General features: G+C 43.1%; 1 protein-coding gene and 1 long non-coding RNA gene across 2 annotated transcripts in view; both read left to right on the top strand.

Annotated features, from left to right (window-relative positions):
* The window catches only part of LOC139537679 (double C2-like domain-containing protein beta), a 183,578-nt gene that overhangs the window by 32,527 nt on the left and 131,947 nt on the right, over positions 1–19,104 (top strand). The window lies entirely within an intron of this gene.
* On the top strand, positions 3,009–4,299 carry LOC139537682 (uncharacterized). The gene is made up of 3 exons (XR_011667585.1): positions 3,009–3,749; positions 3,834–3,859; positions 4,089–4,299. It is a non-coding gene; the product is annotated as an uncharacterized lncRNA (long non-coding RNA).

Raw genomic sequence — 19,104 nt, 5'->3', positions numbered from 1 at the left:
ACTTGGAGGGTACTATGGTGTTGAATGCTGAGCTGTAGTCAATGAACAACATTCTTACATAGGGATTCCTCTTGTCCAGATGGGATAATGCAGTGTGATGGCCTATTGGGGACCTATTGGGGCAAATTGAAGTGTGTCTAGGTTGACAGGTAAGGTGGAGGTGATATGCTCCTTGAGTAGTCTCTCAAAGCACATGATGACAGAAGTGAATGCTACGGGGCGATAGTCATTTAGTTCAGCTACCTTTGCCTTCTTGGGTACAGGAACAATGGTGGCCATCTTGAAGCATGTGGGGACAGCAGACTGGGTAAGGGAGAGATTTGAATATGTCCGTAAACACACCAGCCAGATGGTCTGTGCATATTCTGAGGACGCAGCTAGGGATGCCGTCTGGGCCAGCAGCCTTGTGAGGGTTAACACTTTTAAATGTCTCACTAATGTCTTACTCACGTCGGCCATGGAGAAGGAGAGCCCACAGTCCTTGGTAGCAGGCCGCGTCGGTGGCACTGTATTATCCTCAAAGCGGGCAAAGAGGGTGTTTAGTTTGTCTGGAAGCAAGACGTCGGTGTCCGTGACGTGGCTGGTTTTCCTTTTTGTAGTCTATGATTGTCTGTACACCCTGCCACATACATCTCCTGTCTGAGCCTTTGAATTGCGACTCCACTTTGTCTCTATAATGACATTTCACTTGTTTGATTGCATTGCAGAGGGAATAACTACACTGTTTGTTTTCGGCCATATTCCCAGTCACCTTTCAATTGTTAAATGTGGTGGTTCGCGCTTTCAGTTTTGCACGAATTCTGCCATCTATCCACGGTTTCTGGTTAGGGTAGGTTTTAATAGTCACAGTGGGTACAACATCTCCTATGCACTTCCTTATAAACTCACTCACTGACTCAGCAAAAACAGTGCCTTGTAAAAGTATTCATCCCCCTTGGTGTTTTTCCTATTTTGTTGCATTACAACCTGTAATTTAAATGGATTTGTATTTGTATTTCATGTAATGGAAAATAGTCCAAATTGGTGAAGTGAAATGTAAAAAAAAAACGGAAAAGTGTTGCTTGCATATGTATTCTCCCCCTTTGCTATGAAGCCCCTAAATAAGATCTGGTGCAACCAATTACCTTCAGAAGTGACATAATTAGTTAAATAAAATCCACCTGTGTGCAATCTAAGTGTCACATGATCTGTCACATGATCTCAGTATATAATACACCTGTTCTGAAAAGCACCAGAGTCAGCAACACCATTAAGCAAGGGGCACCACCAAGCAAGCGGCACTATGAAGATCAAGGAGCTCTCCAAACAGGTCAGGGACAAAGTTGTGGAGAAGTACAGATCAGGGTTGGGTTATAAAAAAAATATCAGAAACTTTGAACATCCCACAGAGCACCATTAAATCCATTATTAAAAAATGGAAAGAATATGGCACCGTAACAAACCTGCCAAGAGAGGGCCGCCCACCAAAACTCATGGACCAGGCAAGGAGGGCATTAATCAGAGAGGCAACAAATAGACCAAAGATAACCCTGAAGGAGCTGCAAAGCTCCACAGCGGAGATTGGAGTATTTGTCCATAGGACCACTTTAAGCCGTACACTCCACAGAGCTGGGCTTTACGGAAGAGTGGCCAGAAAAAAAGCTATTGCTTAAAGAAAAAAATAAGCAAACGTTTGGTGTTCGCCAAAAGGCATGTGGGAGACTCCCCAAACCTATGGAAGAAGGTAATCTGGTCAGATGAGACTAAAATTGAGCTTTTTGGCCATCAAGGAAAATGCTATGTCTGGCGCAAACCCAACACCTTTCATCACCCCGAGAACAACATCCCCATTGTGAAGCATGGTGGTGGCAGCATCATGCTGTGGGGATGTTTTAAATCGTCAGGGACTGGTAAACTGGTCAGAAGAAGGAATGATGGATGGCGCTAAATTCAGGGAAATTATTGAGGGAAACCTGTTTCAGTATTCCAGAGATTTGAGACTGGGACAGAGGTTTACCTCCCAGCAGGACAATGACCCTAAGCATACTGCTAAAGCAACAATCAAGTGATTTAAGGGGAAACATTTAAATGTCTTGGAATGGCCTAGTCAAAGCCCAGACCTCAATCCAATTGAGAATCCTTGGTATGACTTAAAGATTGCTGTACACCAGCGGAACCCATCCAACTTGAAGGAGCTGGAGAAGTTTTGCCTTGAAGAATGGGCACAAATTAGAGTGGCTAGATGTGCCAAGTTTATAGAAACATACCCCAGGAGACTTGCAGTTGTCATTGCTGCAAAAGGTGGCTCTACAAAGTATCGACTTTGGGGGGTGAATAGTTATGCACGCTCAAGTTTTCAGTTTTTGTGTCTTATTATTGTTTCACAATAAAAAATATTTTGATCTTCAAAGTGGTAGGCATGTTGTGTAAATCAAATGATACAAACCACCCCAAAATCTATTTTAATTCCAGGTTGTAAGGCAAAAAAATAGGAAAAATGCCACAGGGAGTGAATACGTTCGCAAGCCACTGTAAATCAATATTATTCTCTGAGTCTACCCGGAACATGTCCCAGTCCGCGTGATCAAAACAATCTTGAAGCGTGGATTCCGATTGGTCAGACCACCGTTGAATAGTCCTTATCACAGGTACAACCTGTTTGAGTTTCTGCCTATAGGAAGGGAGGAGCGAAATGGAGTCGTAGTCAGATTTGCCGAAGGGAGGGCGGAGTAGGGCCTTGTATGCATTGAGGAAGTTAGAGTAGCAGTGATCCAGTGTTTTGCCAGCGTGAATGCTAAAATCAATATGCTGATAGAATTTAGGTAGCCTTGTTCTCAAATTTGCTTTGTTAAAATCCCCAGCTTCAATAAATGCAGCCTCAGGATATATGGTTTCCAGTTTGCATAAAGTCCAGTGAAGTTCCTTGTGGGCCGTCGTGGTATCGGCTTGAGGGGGATATACACGGCTGTGACAATAACCAACGAGAATTCTCTTGGGAGATAATACAGTCGGCATTAGATTGTGAGGAATTCTAGGTCAGGTGAACAAAAGGACTTGAGTTCCTGTATGCTGTTACAATTATACCGTGAGTCGTTAATTATGAAACATTCACCTCCGGCCTTCTTCTTCCTGGAGAGATGTTTATTTCAGTCGCACAAAGAATCCTGGTGGCTATACTGACTCAGACAGCATATCCCGAGAGAGCCATGTTTCCCTGAAACAGAGCATGTTACAATCCCTGATGTCTTTCTGGAACTTAACCCTTGCCCTAATTTTGGCTACCTTGTTATCTAGAGACTGGATATTAGCGAGTAATATACTCAGAAGCGGTGGGTGGTGTGCCTACCTCTGAAGTCTGACCAGAAGGCCGCTCCATCTTCCTCTTCTGCGGCAACGTTGTTTTGGGTCAGCTTCTGGAATCAGTTCAAATGCCCTGGGTGATTCGGACAAAGTATCTGCTTCGGGAAAGTCGTATTCCTGGTCGTAATGTTGGTAAGTTGACGTCGCTCTGATATCCAATAGTTCTTCCCAGCTGTATGTAATAACGCTTAAGATTTTCTGAGCTAACAATGTAAGAAATAATACATTAAAAAACGAAATATTGCTAGTTTCCTAATGAGAAAGATCTCCTCAATTTAAGGTAAGGTTTGTCCCTTGTATGATCTAATTTGATATTGTTTTATGAGGATACCATCTATCTTTTCATATTTGTACAAATCTTTCTAAAACAGAAAATTGACACAATTGAATGGATATCAATCAACAAAGAGGTAAGAATATATAGACTATAAGAACATGTTGAAGGCTAGCTGTTTTGGGTGCAGATGACTGAACTGCTCACTTTTGAACTGCAGGTATACAGACAAGGAGGCATACAAAGGTATGTCAGTTGGTATCGGTATGTTATTCAGATCACATTTATCATCCTCCTCCCTTACCACTTCAATGAATATCCCATAGGACTCTACATTATGGACAAGGTGTGTGTTTAAAAACCACTATCATAACAGTTTTTTAAATTCACATTCACCACAAAAAACAAGGTATGAATTCTGTCGTGTGCATGTTTTGTTAATCATCTGTATAATTACTATTTTGGGGATTCACAGACTTCACCCTCCCTACACCTCTGAATATATCAGGAAACCTGTTCGATCACCATGCACTGCAAAATCATTCTGGCTATGGATACGGAGAACATCAACACATTAATATCAACACGCCAGAAGATATACCCATTGGACTTGGGGCTCTGCTGGGAGTTTACCTCATTATTTCGATTTTTTTTTCTCCTGCTTTGCCACTAAAATCATAATAAACACTGAGAACCCAAATATTGTGTTATTGTTATGCGTATTATTATTATTAATAATAATAATAGGGGAGTGGGGGTAGTTAAAAAATTAACACCAAAAAGGTTCTTTAAAAGGTTCTTCGAGGATCCATTAAAAGGGGTTGTTTTGAAGAACCCTATAAGGGTTCCCCCACAGTTTAAATTTGAAGAACACCTAAAGGATACTCCAGGAACCTTTTCTTTTTAGAGTGTACCTGTGGAATTCTCCTTGGTAAAGAGTCAATACGAATCGAGATCAATAGTGAATCTTTGATTTTAGATCTTTTTATACTGTATGTAGCTACTAGTGTTCATGAGTGAATCACGAAAGACATGTTGACAGATATGAACTTCAGATACCACATGCTCTCTGTGTTTGTACAGCAAAAATAATACATTACCAATGCACCCCTGTCGACCTTGAGAACTGGTCTCCATACCCTCTCCACCTTATTAATAATGTAATAATGTAGTCCCCCCCCCTTTCAGTTCCTATTTCCTCCTTCTATTACTGTACCTACTCTGTTACTCTGATTAGGCGTTTCTGCTCATTCTGAGCCAGTCAGACCTACCTTGTGATCTCATTAACAGAATGAGATTGGCATCGCTGGATAGTGTACTGTGTGCATGCCCAGACCAGATAATCTTGTGGCTGCAATGTAAAGCTATTGTTTACCATCGACTACGACTGTTGTTGTATCGGGATTTGTGCCTTTTTATTTTCAAAGTGCAAGACTATTTGATATTAAGAAGTGCAACCTGTTTGTGTGAAGGACAACTGCCTCATTCTAGTGTTGTTGGTATCAGAGGGAATTTGATCAACTGTATCTAACATGACTCCGTATGATTGAAATTGCTAGTGTTGGGCCTCCCGAGTGGCGCAGCGGTCTAAGGCACTGCATCGCAGTGCTTGAGACATCACTACAGACCCGGGTTCGATCCCAGGCTGTCCCACAACTGGCCATGACCAGGAGTCCCATAGGGTGGCGCACAGTGGGCCCAGCATCGTCCAAGTTAGGAGAGAGTTTGTCCAGGGGGGCTTTACTTGGCTCATTGTGTTCTAGCGACTCCTTGTGGCGGGCCGGGTGCCTGCAGGCTGACGCCGTTCGTCAGTTGAACAGTGTTTATTCCGACACATTGGTGCAGCTGGCTTATGGGTTAAGCAAGCGGGTGTTAAGGAGCGCGGTTTGGCAGGTCATGTTTTGGAGGATGCATGACTCGACCTTTGCCTCTCCCGAGCCCGTTGGGGAATTGCAGTCATGAGACAAGATCGCAATTGGATATCACGAAATTGGTGAGAAAAAGGGTGTAAAATACCAAAAGATAATAATAGAAATTCCTAGTCTTAATAGTGGACCATATGGAGTAGCTGCAGTGAGCCTGTGTGATGTCACACATTATAAGAACCAGTCAGTCAGCGAACATAGATTGAAGCTACTCCCCAATTGTGTCTCCAGAAATGTCAGACATCCTACCTGAGACTAGGGTTTTGCTTTAATGGACCGAACGACAGCTCTGTCAAGGTCAAAGACAGCTTAAAAAATCAAATAAAAATCACACTGTTTATCCAAGAGCAGCATTTGTGTTACATCTGAGCACGGTATTGGAGGGTCAAATTTCCTCCAGTCAGCTGATACACAGTGGTAAGCTGCGTTCTAATCCCTCCAGAGGCACGTTAATAGCATAGACTTAATGGGGCCCAATGGTTGTGCTGCCTATCTGTTTGGCTAAATTTAGCCGCTACACCGCTCCACAATTTAGAGAGGCTTTGGGCCTCAGAGGGTCCTCCCAAAGATTTCCAGGTTCACTCATGCCACATGCTTCACATGAAGCTAGCATCTATTGCTAGTAGAGAGAGAGAAACAAAGAGAGTTCAAATGAAGGAGAAAGGAAAAAAGAGGGACGTGGGCATGAGGACAGAATGGGGGAGAGAGACAGCATGATCTGGAGGTGCCACTCTGTTGTGAGAGATTTGGTCTAGCGAAGACTGATAACAAGGTAGACAGAGAGAAGGGCTGTGTGCGGTTTCCTTTTTCCCCCAGACAGAGAGAAGGGGAAAGATAAAATGAAAGAGGTAAGCCAGAAACAGAGAAGAAGACAATAAGATATGAGGTTGAGGTCGGCTAGAGGTGCCACTGACGGCCATGAGAGACTTGGTGAGCAGGTACCAGCAGTGAGACTGGGGTGAGTGGATTGCACCTGACTTGTAAGCTCATATTGAGCTAGCTGTCAGTTAAAGAGCCAGCTGAATATCAGGGATCACAAGTGTGTCTGTCAAATGTGTCTATGGAAGGATAAAATCAACCTTACATGTCGACAGGACTTCCTTCCCTTTCCCTTTTCAAAAGTCCAGCTCAGTACGTACTCAATATGAATTATGAAGTACATTTTTTGAAATTGAGATTTGAAATACGTACACTACCGTTCAAAGTTTGGGGTCACTTAGAAATGTCCTTGTTTTTGAAAGATCTCGTACAACGCTGTGTACTACTCCCTTCACAGAACAGCACAAACTGGCTCTAACTAGAATAGAAAGAGTGGGAGGCCCCGGTGCACAACTGAGCAAGAGGACAAGTACATTAGAGTGTCTAGTTTGAGAAACAGACGCCTCACAAGTCCGCAACTGGCAGCTTCATTAAATAGTACCCACAAAACACCAGTTTCAACGTCAACAGTGAAGAGGCAACTCCGGGATGCTGGCCTTCTAGGCAGAGTTCCTCTGTCCAGTGTCTGTGTTCTTTTGCCCATCTTAATCTTTTATTTTTATTGGCCAGTCTGAGATATGGCTTTTTCTTTGCAACTCTGCCTAGAAGGCCAGCATCCCGGAGTCGCCTCTTCACTGTTGACATTAACAAGTCTTTTTTAACATTGGTCATTCCAGCTGAAACCGTTTACCCTCAAAGCAGTCTGTTTGAAATATTTAATGAAAACAAGTTATCTCCCCTCTTAGCTCTAATTTCATTTTCTCCAGACTGCTCATCTGCACTTGCGCCGGTGTTTGCTTCCTGTGAAAAACCACAGCCACCCATGGCTCCCGTTAATAGAGCCGCAGAGAGGAAGTCTTACTAATCATGAGTCATGTTCCCTGCCTTAACCCCGCCAGTGTAATTCATCCGGTCCCACAGGTTTCTGGGGTTTGGATACGCCTGGCTTCTGTTTGTGCTAGCTTTAATTGGGGTATTATTCAAAGCACTCCCAAATGATCTCCCTGGTTCGTGGGTAGTGTGTTGGTGAAATAAGCAGCTTGGGGAGCCGGCAGTGTTTTGTGTAACAAGGACTCGGCAGATCTTCTGTTGTGGTTTTTTCCAAGTGAGTCAGGAGAATGCCAAGTCGGGTGACAGAGCGAAAGATGCCTGCTTTATGCACTGGCACACACTTGTTGTGTTGCCGGCATCAGCCACATGCCTTTAGAGCCGACAGTATTGATTTGTATGATAATAAGGACTCATCAATCCAGCATCCAAATGTTCACCGGTGACAGCGACTGAGGGAAAATGCATGACTTGTTTTTGGAGGGATATCTATCAGTTTTTTGGAATTAGTTTGAGGCATTGTGATTGAAACAGGTAAGACAGTGAGGGTGGAAAATACCTCTGAACCCTCAGAGTGAGTGAGGAAGGGATCAATCCTTGGGAAGGCTTCTTTTTCCTGTTTGACAGACCACTCTAACTATACAAAAGAGGTGGCCTTGTCAGACGCCTCCACCGAGACTGAGTGAAAAGCACTTTCTCTTCGCTGTTTACATAACCCATCCATACTTTAAGGCATTTTCAAAGGCACTGCGAGTCCTGACTTATCTGAAGCTGAGTTGGTGGTTATAGGGTTTCTAGTTCATTTGATGTGCAAAAATCAAACCCGTGTCTTTCATTAAAACAAGAGGTCAGATGCAGGTCTGTTTTACTTCCCAGTGACTGAACCCTGAGAAAATGTAGTACTCGTAAAACTTCATTTAATAGTATTTATTTGGTTAAATCACTCAACACAACAGGCACTATTAGAGACAGGCTTATATTTGAGCCAGGCATCTATTTCCTTAATGCACACAGCCTTTGCTCATTTGCATAGTTAATTGTTCAATTTCAGCATTGACTTCCAGCATTTCATTCAATTTCTTTATTTACTGCACTAATGTGTTATCATTTACACACAGTGTTACGTTTCTTTTGTCTTAGTATGCCTCTATTAAAAATAATAATAATCCTTGTCAAAATAACTATCCTCCACCTTTGGCTGTGCATTTTCGTCAGTTCTTATCTAGGCCATTAGAGGGCAATCAGCTGATTTCTGGGGTTCTGTACTCCAGAAGTTTTGACTGTTTTTGTGCTTGCCAGTTACTGTAGCTGTTCTCAGCTGTTAGCAGCCAATGGTTAACAGTTTCCCGCTGGTGATTGCCTGAATGTTTTCTAGTCATTACTGAATTATTTAATGTAATAAATCAAACATTAAACCTGATAAACAATTCATGGTAACCTTGTCATCAATTAGTTTAGACCCGGTGTTTATTTAAAATGGGTGTTTATTTGCTGAAATGTGTGCCGTTGCCCAGCTATTAAAAGGGGCAGCATTTAATTAAAGTTTTACGGTATGTTATAACAGGTGTTTCAGGACAGTAATGATGTTTGTTTAGTCTGACTCGGGTATTAAACCTCTAAAAGTCTAAGGCAATGTTGGGGGGGTACTAAGTATATGGAATTGTTTTAAGATTGTCATACCATGGATCATTTAGCTATTCGATTTAGAATTATCAAATCAAATTGTATTAGTCACATGCGCCGAATAAAACAGGTGTAGACCTTAGAGTAAAATGCTTATTTATGAGCCCCTAACCAACAATGCAGTTAAAATAAATATGGATAAGAATAAGAAATAAAAGTAACAAGTAATTAAAGATAACATTGAGGAGAGGTTGTTGTCCTGGCACCACACGGCCAGGTCTCTGACCTCCTCTCTATAGGCTGTCTCGTCGTTGTCGGTGATCAGGCCTACCACTGTTGTGTCATCAGCAAACTTAATGATGGTGTTGGAGTCGTGCCTGGCTGTGCAGTCATGAGTGAACAGGGGACTGAGCACGCACCCCTGAGGGGCCCCTGTGTTGAGGATCAGCGTGGCGGATGTGTTGTTATCTACCCTTACCACCTGGGGGCGGCCCGTCAGGAAGTCCAGGATCCAGTTGCAGAGGGAGGTGTTTAGTCCCATGGTCCTTAGCTTATTGATGAGCTTTGAGGGCACTATGGTGTAGAACGCTGAGCTGTAGTAAATGAATAGCATTCTCACATAGGTGTGCCTTTTGTCCAGGTGGGAAAGGGCGGTGTGGAGTGCAATAGAGATTGCATCATCTGTGGATCTGTTGGGGCGGTATGCAAATTGGAGTGGGTCTAGGGTTTCTGGAATAATGGTGTTGATGTGAGCCATGACCAGCCTTAATGGCTACAGACGTGAGTGCTACGGGTCGGTAGTCATTTAGGCAGGTTACCTTCGTGTTTTTGGGCACAGGCACTATAGTGGTCTGCTTGAAACATGTTGGTATTACAGACTTGGACAGGGAGAGGTTGAAAATGTCAGTGAAGACACTTGCCAGTTGGTCAGCACATGCTCGCAGTACACGTCCTGGTAATCCGTGTGGCCTTGTGAATGTTGACCTGTTTAAAGGTCTTACTCACATTGGCTGCAGAGAGCGTGATCACACAGTCTTCCGGAAAAGCTGGTGCTCTCATGCATGTTTCAGTGCCATTTGCCTCAAAGCGAGCATAGAAGTAGTTTAGCTCGTCTGGTAGGCTCGTGTCACTGGGCAGCTCTCGTCTGTGCTTCCCTTTGTAGTCTGTAATGGTTTGCAAGCCCTGCCACATCCGACGACCATCAGAGCCAGTATAGAATGATTCGATCTTAGTCCTGTATTGACGCTTGCCTGTTTGATGTTTCGTCGGAGGGCATAGCGAGATTTCTTATCCGCTTCCAGGTTAGAGTCCCGCTCCTTGAAAGTGGCAGCTCTACCCTTTAGCTCAGTGTGGATGTTGCCTGTAATCCATGGCTTCTGGTTGGGGTATGTACAGTTGAAGTCAGAAGTTTACATACACTTGTGTTGGAGTCATAAAAACTCGTTTTTAAACCACTCCACAGATGTCTTGCTAACAAACCGTAGTTTTGGCAAGTCTGTTAGGGCATCTACTTTGTGCATGACACAAGTAATCTTTCCAACATTTGTTTACAGACAGATTATTTCACTTATAATTCACTGTATCACAATTCCAGTGGGTTAGAAGTTTACATAGACTAAGTTGACTGTGCCTTTAAACAGCTTGGAAAATTCCAGAAAATGATGCCATGGCTTTAGAAGCTTCTGATAGGCTAATTGACATAATTTGAGTCAATTGGAGGTGAACCTGTGGATGTATTTCAAGGCCTACCTTCAAACTCTGTGCCTCTTTGCTTGACATCATGGAAAAAATCAAAAGAAATCAGCCAAGACCTCAGGAAAAAAATTGTAGACCTCCACATGTCTGGTTCATCCTTGGGAGCAATTTCCAAACGCCTGAAGGTACCACGTTCATCTGTACAAACAATAGTACACAAGTATAAACACCATGGGACCACGCAGCCTTCATACCGCTCAGGAAGGAGATGCCTTCTGTCTCCTAGAGATGAACGTTCTTTGGTGCGAAAAGTGCAAATCAATCCCAGAACAACAGCAAAGGACCTTATGAAGATGCTGAAGGAAACAAAGTATCTATACCCACAGTAAAACGAGTCCTATATCGACATAACCTGAAAGGCCGCTCAGCAAGAAAGAAGCCACTGCTCCAAAACCGCCATAAAAAAGCCAAACTAAGGTTTGCAACTACACATGGGGACAAAGATCGTACTTTTTGGAGAAATTTCCTCTGGTCTGATGAAACGAAAATAGAACTGCTTGGGCATAATGACCATCGTTATGCTTGGAGGAAAAAGGGGGACGCTTGCAAGCCGAAGAACACCATCCCAACCGTGAAGCACAGGGGTGGCAGCATCATGTTGTGGGGGTACTTTGCTGCAGGAGGGACTGGTGCTCTTCACAAAATAGATGGCTTCATGAGGGAGAACAATTATGTGGATATATTGAAGCAGCATCTCAAGACATCAGTCAGGAAGTTAAAGCTTGGTTGCAAGTGGGTCTTCCAAATGGACAATGACCCCAAGCATACTTCCAAAGGTATGCTTGGGGTATTGGAGTGACCATCACAAAGACCTCAATCCTATAGAAAGGCAGATCTGAAAAAGCATGTGCGAGCATGGTGGCCTACAAACCTGATTCAGTTACACCAGCTCTGTCAGGAGGATTGGGCCAAAATTCACCAAACTTATTGTGGGAAGCTTGTAGAAGGCTACCTGAAACATTTAACCCAAGTTAAACAATGTAAAGGCAATGCTAACAATTACTAATTGAGTCTATGTAAACTTCTGACCCACTGGGAATGTGATGAAAGAAATAAAAGCTGAAATAAATCACTCTCTACTATTATTCTGACATTTCACATTCTTAAAATAAAGTGGTGATCCTAACTGACCTAAGACAGGGAATTTTTACTCTGATTAAATGTCAGGAATTGTGAAAAACTGAGTTTAAATATATTTGGCTAAGGTGTGTGTAAACTTCCGACTTCAACTGTACGTACAGTCACTGTGGGGACAATGTCATCGATGCACTTATTGATGAAGCCAATGACTGATGTGGTGTACTCCTTAATGTCATCGGAGTAATCCCGGAACATATCTCAGTCTGTCCTAGCAAAACAGTCCTATAGCTTAGCATCTGCTTCATCTGACCACTTTGTTTTGATCTTGTCACTGGTGCATCCTGCTTTAATTTTAGCTTGTTAACAGGAATCAGGAGGATAGAATTATGGTCAGATCTGCCAATTTGGAGGTGAGGGAGAGATTTGTATGCGTCTCTGTTTGTGGAGTAAAGGTGGTCCAGTGTTTTTTTCCCCCCTCTGGTTGCACATTTAACATGCTGATAGAAATTTGGTAAAACAGATTTATTTGTATTTTTTTATTTGACCTGTATTTAACCAGGTAGGCCAGTTGAGAACAAGTTCTCATTTACAACTGTGACCTGACCAAGATAAAGCAAAGCAGTCTGACAAAAAACAACACAGAGTTACACATGGGATAAACAAACTATTTACAGATGGGCTGTGTACAGTTGTGGCCAAACGTTTTGAGAATGGCACAAATATACATTTTCACCAAGTCTGCTGCCTTAGTTTGTATGATGGCAATTTGCATATACTCCAGAATGTTATGAAGAGTGATCAGATGAATTGCAATTAATTGCAATATCCCTCTTTGCCATGCAAATGAACTGAATCCCCAAAAAACATATCCACTACATTTCAGCCCTGCCACAAAAGGACCAGTTGACATCATGTCAGTGATTCTCTCGTTAACACAAGTGTGAGTGTTGACGAGAACAAGGCTGGAGATCACTCTGTCATACTGATTGAGTTCGAATAACAGACTGGAAGCTTCGAAAGGAGGGTGTCTACCATGGTTACCTGCAAGGAAACATGTGCCGTCATCATTGCTTTGCACAAAAAGGGCTTCACAGGCAAGGATATTGCTGGCAGTAAGATTGCACCCAAATCAACCATTTATCGGATCATCAAGAACTTCACGGAGAGCGGTTCAATTGTTGTGAAGAAGGCTTCAGGGCGCCCAAGTAAGTCCAGCAAGCGCCAGGACCGTCTCCTAAAGTTGATTCAACTGCGGGATCGGAGCACCACCAGTACAGAGCTTGCTCAGGAATGGCAGCAGGCAGGTGCAAGTGCATCTGCACGGACAGTGAGGCGAAGACTTTTGGAGGATGGCCTGGTGTCAAGAAGGGCAGCAAAGAAGCCACTTCTCTCCAGGAAATACATCAGTGACAGACTGATATTCTGCAAAAGGTACAGTGATTGGACTGCTAAGGACTGGGGTAAAGTAATTTTCTCTGATGAATCCCCTTTCCGATTGTTTGGGGCATCCGGAAAAAAGCTTGTCCGGAGAAGACAAGGTGAGCGTTACCATCAGTCCTGTGTCATGCCAACAGTAAAGCGTCATGAGACCATTCATGTGTGGGGTTGCTTCTCAGCCAAGGGAGTGGGCTCACTCACAATTTTGCCTAAGAACACAGCCATGAATAAAGAATGGTACCAACACATCCTCCGAGAGCAACTTCTCCCAACCATCCAGGAACAGTTTGGTGACGAACAATGCCTTTTCCAGCATGATGGAGCACCTTGCCATTAGGCAAAAGTGATAACTAAGTGGCTTGGGGAACAAAACATCGATATTTTGGATCCATGGCCAGGAAACTCCCAGACCTTAATCCCATTGAGAACTTGTGGTCAACCTTCAAATGGCGGGTGGACAAACAAAAACTCACAAATTCTGACAAACTCGAAGCATTGATTATGCAGGAATGGGCTGCCATCAGTCAGGATGTGGCCCAGAAGTTAATTGACAGCATGCCAGGGCGGATTGCAGAGGTCTCGAAAAAGAAGGGTCAACACTGCAAATATTGACTCTTTGCATCATGTAAACTTCATGTAATTGTCAATAAAAAGCCTTTGACACTTATGAAATGCTTGTAATTATACTTCAGTATTCCATAGTAATATCTCACAAAAATACCTAAAGACACTGAAGCAGCAAACTTTGTGGAAATTGATTTTTGTGTCATTCTCTATTCTTTTGGCCACGACTGTACAGCTGCAGCGATCGGTTAAGCTGCTCTGACAGCCAATGCTTGAAGTTAGTTAGGGAGATACAAGTATCCAACTTCAGTGATTTTTGCAATTCGTTCCAGTCATTGGCAGCAGAGAACTGGAAGGAAAGGCGGCCAAAGCAGGTGTTGGCTTTGGGGATGACCAGTGAAATATACCTGCTGAAGCGCGTGCTACGGGTGGGTGTTGCTATGGTGACCAGTGAGCTGAGATAAGGCGGAGCTTTACCTAGGAAATACTTATAGATGACCTGGAGCCAGTGGGTTTGGCGACGAATATGTAGCGAGGACCAGCCAACGAGGGCATACAGGTCGCAATGGTGGGTAGTATATGGGGCTTTGGTGACAAAACGGATGGCACTGTTATAGACTGCATCCAATTTGCTGAGTAGAGTGTTGGAGGCTATTTTGTAAATGACATCGCCGAAGTCAAGGATCGGCAGGATAGTCAGTTTTACGAGGGTATGTTTGGCAGCATGAGTGAAGGAGGCTTTGTTGCAAAATAGGAAGCCAATTCTAAATTTATTTTTGGATTGGAGATGCTTAATATGAGTCTGGAAGGAGAGTTTATAGTCTAACCAGACACCTAGCTATTTATAGTTGTCCACATTTTCTAAGTCAGATTCGTCCAGAGTAGTGATGCTAGGCGGGCGGGTGCGGGCAGAGTTTGGTTGAAGAGCATGCATTTAGTTTTACTTGCGTTTAAGAGCAGTTGGAGGCCACGGAAGGAGTGTTGTATGGCATTGAAACTCGTTTGGAGGTTTGTTAACACAGTATCCAAAGATGGGCCAAATGTATACAGAATGGTGTCGTCTCCGTAGAGGTGGATCAAATAATCACCCGCTGCAAGAGCAACATCATTGATATATACAGAGAAAAGAGTCGGCCCGAGAATTGAACCCTGTGGCACCCCCATAGAGACTGTTTCCCTGCATTAAAGTCCCCGGCTACTAGGAGCGCCGCCTCTAGGTGAACGTTTTCTTGTTTGCTTATGGTGGAATACAGCTCATTCAATGCTGTCTTAGTTCCAGCCTCAGTCTGTGGTGGTAATGTAAACAGCTACGAAAAATGCAGATGAAACCTCTCTAGGTAGATAATGTGGTCTACAGGTTATCATGGGATACTCCACCTCAGGCGAGCAATAGCTCGAGACTTCCTTAGATATTGTTTACCAGCTGTTATTTACAAAAATACATAGTCCGCCGCACCTTGTCTCACCAGACGCCGCTGTTCTATCCTGCCGTTACAGCGTATAACCAACCAGCTGTATGTTGATAGTGTCGTTGTTCATCCACGACTGAAGCATAAGATATTACAGTTTTGAATATCCCGTTGGTAATTTAATCTTCCTCGTAGGTCATTGATTTTATTCTCCCAAGATTGCACATTTGCTAGCAGAATGAAAGGAAGTGGGAGTTTATTCGATCGCCTAGTAATTCTCAGAAGGCAGCCTGCCCTCTGGCCCTTTTTCTCCGTCCTCCTCTTCACACAAATTACAGGGATCTGGGCCTGTTCCCGAGAAAGCAGAATATCATTCGTGTCGGGCTCGTCAGACTCGTTAAAGGAAAAAAAGGATTCTGCCAGCCCGTGATGAGTAATCGCAGACCTGATGTCCAGAAGTTATTTTCGGTCATAAGAGACGGTAGCGGCAACATTATGTACAAAATAAGTTTAAAAAATAAGTTACAAACAACGCAATTTAAACGAACAAAACAACACAATCGGTTGGGGACAGGTAGAACGTCAGCCTTCTTCTCCGGTGCCATATTACATCACTCAACACAACAGGCGAATTTTAGGACCCTTTTAGTTATCAAACATTTTATTTATTGTATTTTGCCTTTACTACAATAGCCCATAAACACATTGAGAACACATTCATAAATGGCAAAAAAAGACAGTGAAACAAATTATCATAAGGAATAAGGTTTTAAAATGTCTGTCATATATTTTGGAGGTATAAAAAAAGCTCAGGAAATATGTATATTTTTTGGGACACACATTAACCACTTCCATTCTTTTGTATGGGCTACCTTCAGACGAGTCCCGTGACACTGGAGTAAAATGGAGAACACCATTGTGTTCCTGAGAGTCTCCCCTTTAATAATCTGTAGGCCAAAACATTCGGACAGATATTTTTGTGACAAGACCGATTTTTGGGAAGTTTCATGGTCTGACAAACATTGCTGTAGCTCGACCACCTTCCACCACAGATGCGGAAGGCCGACATAGACGGAGGCGGTGGATTGAGACGCAGCCCATGCAATATCTCTAGCTTAAACTGACGGATTTTGATTGAAAAAAAATTCTAATGTTACTTAGATTGACGCACGGCTGCATCAATAGACTCTTAAGGATTAAAGGCACTTAAGTACACTGAACAAAAATATAAATGCAACATGTAAAGTGTTGGTCCCATGTTTCATGAGCTGAAATAAAAGATCCCAGAAATGTTCCACTCTAAAAGTCCACTCTAAAATGTGCAGTTTTGTCATACTACCCAATGCCACAGATGTCTCAAGTTTTCAGGGAGTGTGCAATTGGCACGCTGACTGCAGGAATGCCCACCAGAGCTGTTGCCAGAGAATTTGTTAATTTCACTACTATAAGCCGCCTCCAACATCATTTTAGGGGGGGGGGGGGTGTCTGTGTGGGCCTTTGTGTGTGGGCCTGTGTGTGGGCCTGTGTCTGGACTACTTTTGCTTCGGCCAACTCCTCTCATTGACTCCTCTGAACATGTAGACAAGTACACACACACACATACACACAGGGACTGTATAAAGACTCTACCCCAGACAACAGCTGAAGGGGTGGTGATGTCAGCCAGCATGGGGTCTGAGTTAAGCCAGACTTCCAACACATGAAGAATGGATTTGGATGCTGCGAAACAAGAAAGTAAGCAGACCAAATTAGTTTGTCTCAAAGCTCTAACTTGCCAAATGGAAGCATGTCTTGCTTTATCTAGAGTAGACTTAACCATTACATGTTACAGGTTGCTATCAATGGTGGAACAATTGTTTGTTCAGCTAAACAGACACTTGGAGGGGGGGAAACAGATATTTGTAGAGTAAGCTTTTAGAATGGGATTGCAAACCCAAAAGTATGGCTTTGTCATTCAAATTTACCCCTCAATGGGTTAACAACACCCTTTACCCCATTAACCCATTACTGTACTTGAGCCAGTGCCTTCCTCTGTTCCTCCAATGTAAAGACAGAGTGTGAACCTCAATAGTCTGGAGGTGTCTTCTTCATCAGCAGTGATCTGATAAAATAAGATAAGAAAGCAATATGGCAGGCCAGTGTGAATGAAGGAAAAAATAACCAGGAGAGAGAGAGAGAGAGAGAGAGAGAGACACACACACACACACACAGAGGCCACCCATGAGTAAGACGGGTATATTAACCTAAGGGGCCTTGAGGGACAGTTCATATGAAACTGCAGCATATATCATGCTTTTCCCTGTGGGTTCTTTAATTTCTCAAACGCACCCTTTTTCTAATGTGACTGCAGGCGTTTCTGGCCATTGCATAGTCCCTCTACACCCACCCATTTATTTGTTCTAGAGATCATATTAGATCAAGTCTGGCCCAATATGGTGGGACATTTGATGGTGATTGGGTTTTGTCCACCTCATCCATTCCCCTCTTTTCCTGATTCCCAGTAATGCCCGGGGCTCCCTTCGAAGATTAGGCTGTCTATTTCCATGGGCCTCTGACATGTGGCCATGCATAGTCTGTAGGGTGACACCAGAACCATACACACACACACACATAAATGCATGTACGGTAGATACACAGTAAATAATTATTCAGTGTGCACATACACACACACACCCTCCAGGCCCATTGGCAGACCCGGACACCACACACGACCAGTACTTAATTTGTAAATCGGGGGGTGCCTAAACAAAAATGCAGTGCACTGAGATGCAGTGCAAGAGGTACCTTAGACCGCAGTGCCTTAGACCGCTGCGCCACTTGGGAGCCCTAGAACAGTAGAGGCACTTACAGAAGTTGCACACATGGGGATCATTTTTTGTAGCCTAGGATCCAGGAAAAAATGTGGCCTTTTATGAACGCATTTCATGCAATTCTACCTAATTTTACATAACTGGAGGCCTAATATTTTTTTATATTGCACTAAAGATCGAGATGGAAGCCCACTTTGGCACTGACAAACTGAAAATCTGAGATCAATAAAAACGACTTGAATCCATAAATAGCTTAGGTGTGTGGAGACAGATATTGTAGGGTACAATATGAGGAGGAAATTCTAGTCCTAAAAATGCTTTCCAGTTTCACTGAGTCACCCAATGATGCACAGCTCACTCACTGGTGATGGCCGATGCGCTCGTTGCAAAAGCCTATATCTCTTGTTTTACTTTACTTTGTAAAACAATATTTGGAAGTTGATCAAATATTTTGGTAGCCTACAGCATAGTCTTTTCAGCAGGAGCCATTTGCTTTCCAACCTGTGTTTTTCGATTGTATTTGAAATATTGTGAAAAGCCTGTTTTGTCTGCATGCCGTTTTTTCACTGACAGATTTGTCGCATTTTCCCAAATGCAGGCTATTCCTTGTTATTGGGCTACAATCAACAGCTACTTTTTAAAATAAGCTATTGATTCTCAGTGGCTATATTATAGGCATTCTCATGGTGTAGTAGGCTATTCTGAATTATTTAAAACAGACAGAAGTAAACAGAAGTAATTATATAACTTATATATAGCAAATGTATTTAAATTTATCAGGCTTGCTGCAGTTCCTTCAGAAACCTTTGCACAATTTTATAAGGAAATAAGTAATGATGTGCAACGCTGGAGAGATGAGAGTTGCAGGCTCATGTCTATCAGAGCAGAGAGGGAAAGAGATCATAGAAAGTTCATCTCATTCTAGTTATGTGAGAGATACTGGCACGCTTCTCACACAGCCACCGCCAAGCGTTGATCTCAAACACTGGTTACAATGTTGCGCAATCGTTCACAAACATTGGCATATTCTAAGATCCGATGATAGTATCGGTAATGTGTTTTCGGACCTTCCCTTGGTCGTA

The sequence above is a fragment of the Salvelinus alpinus genome, chromosome 13 (assembly GCF_045679555.1).
Source record: "Salvelinus alpinus chromosome 13, SLU_Salpinus.1, whole genome shotgun sequence".
NCBI lineage: Eukaryota > Metazoa > Chordata > Actinopteri > Salmoniformes > Salmonidae > Salvelinus > Salvelinus alpinus.
The sequence above is the reverse complement of the archived record's forward strand: the minus strand, read 5'-3'. Positions and strand labels throughout refer to the sequence as shown.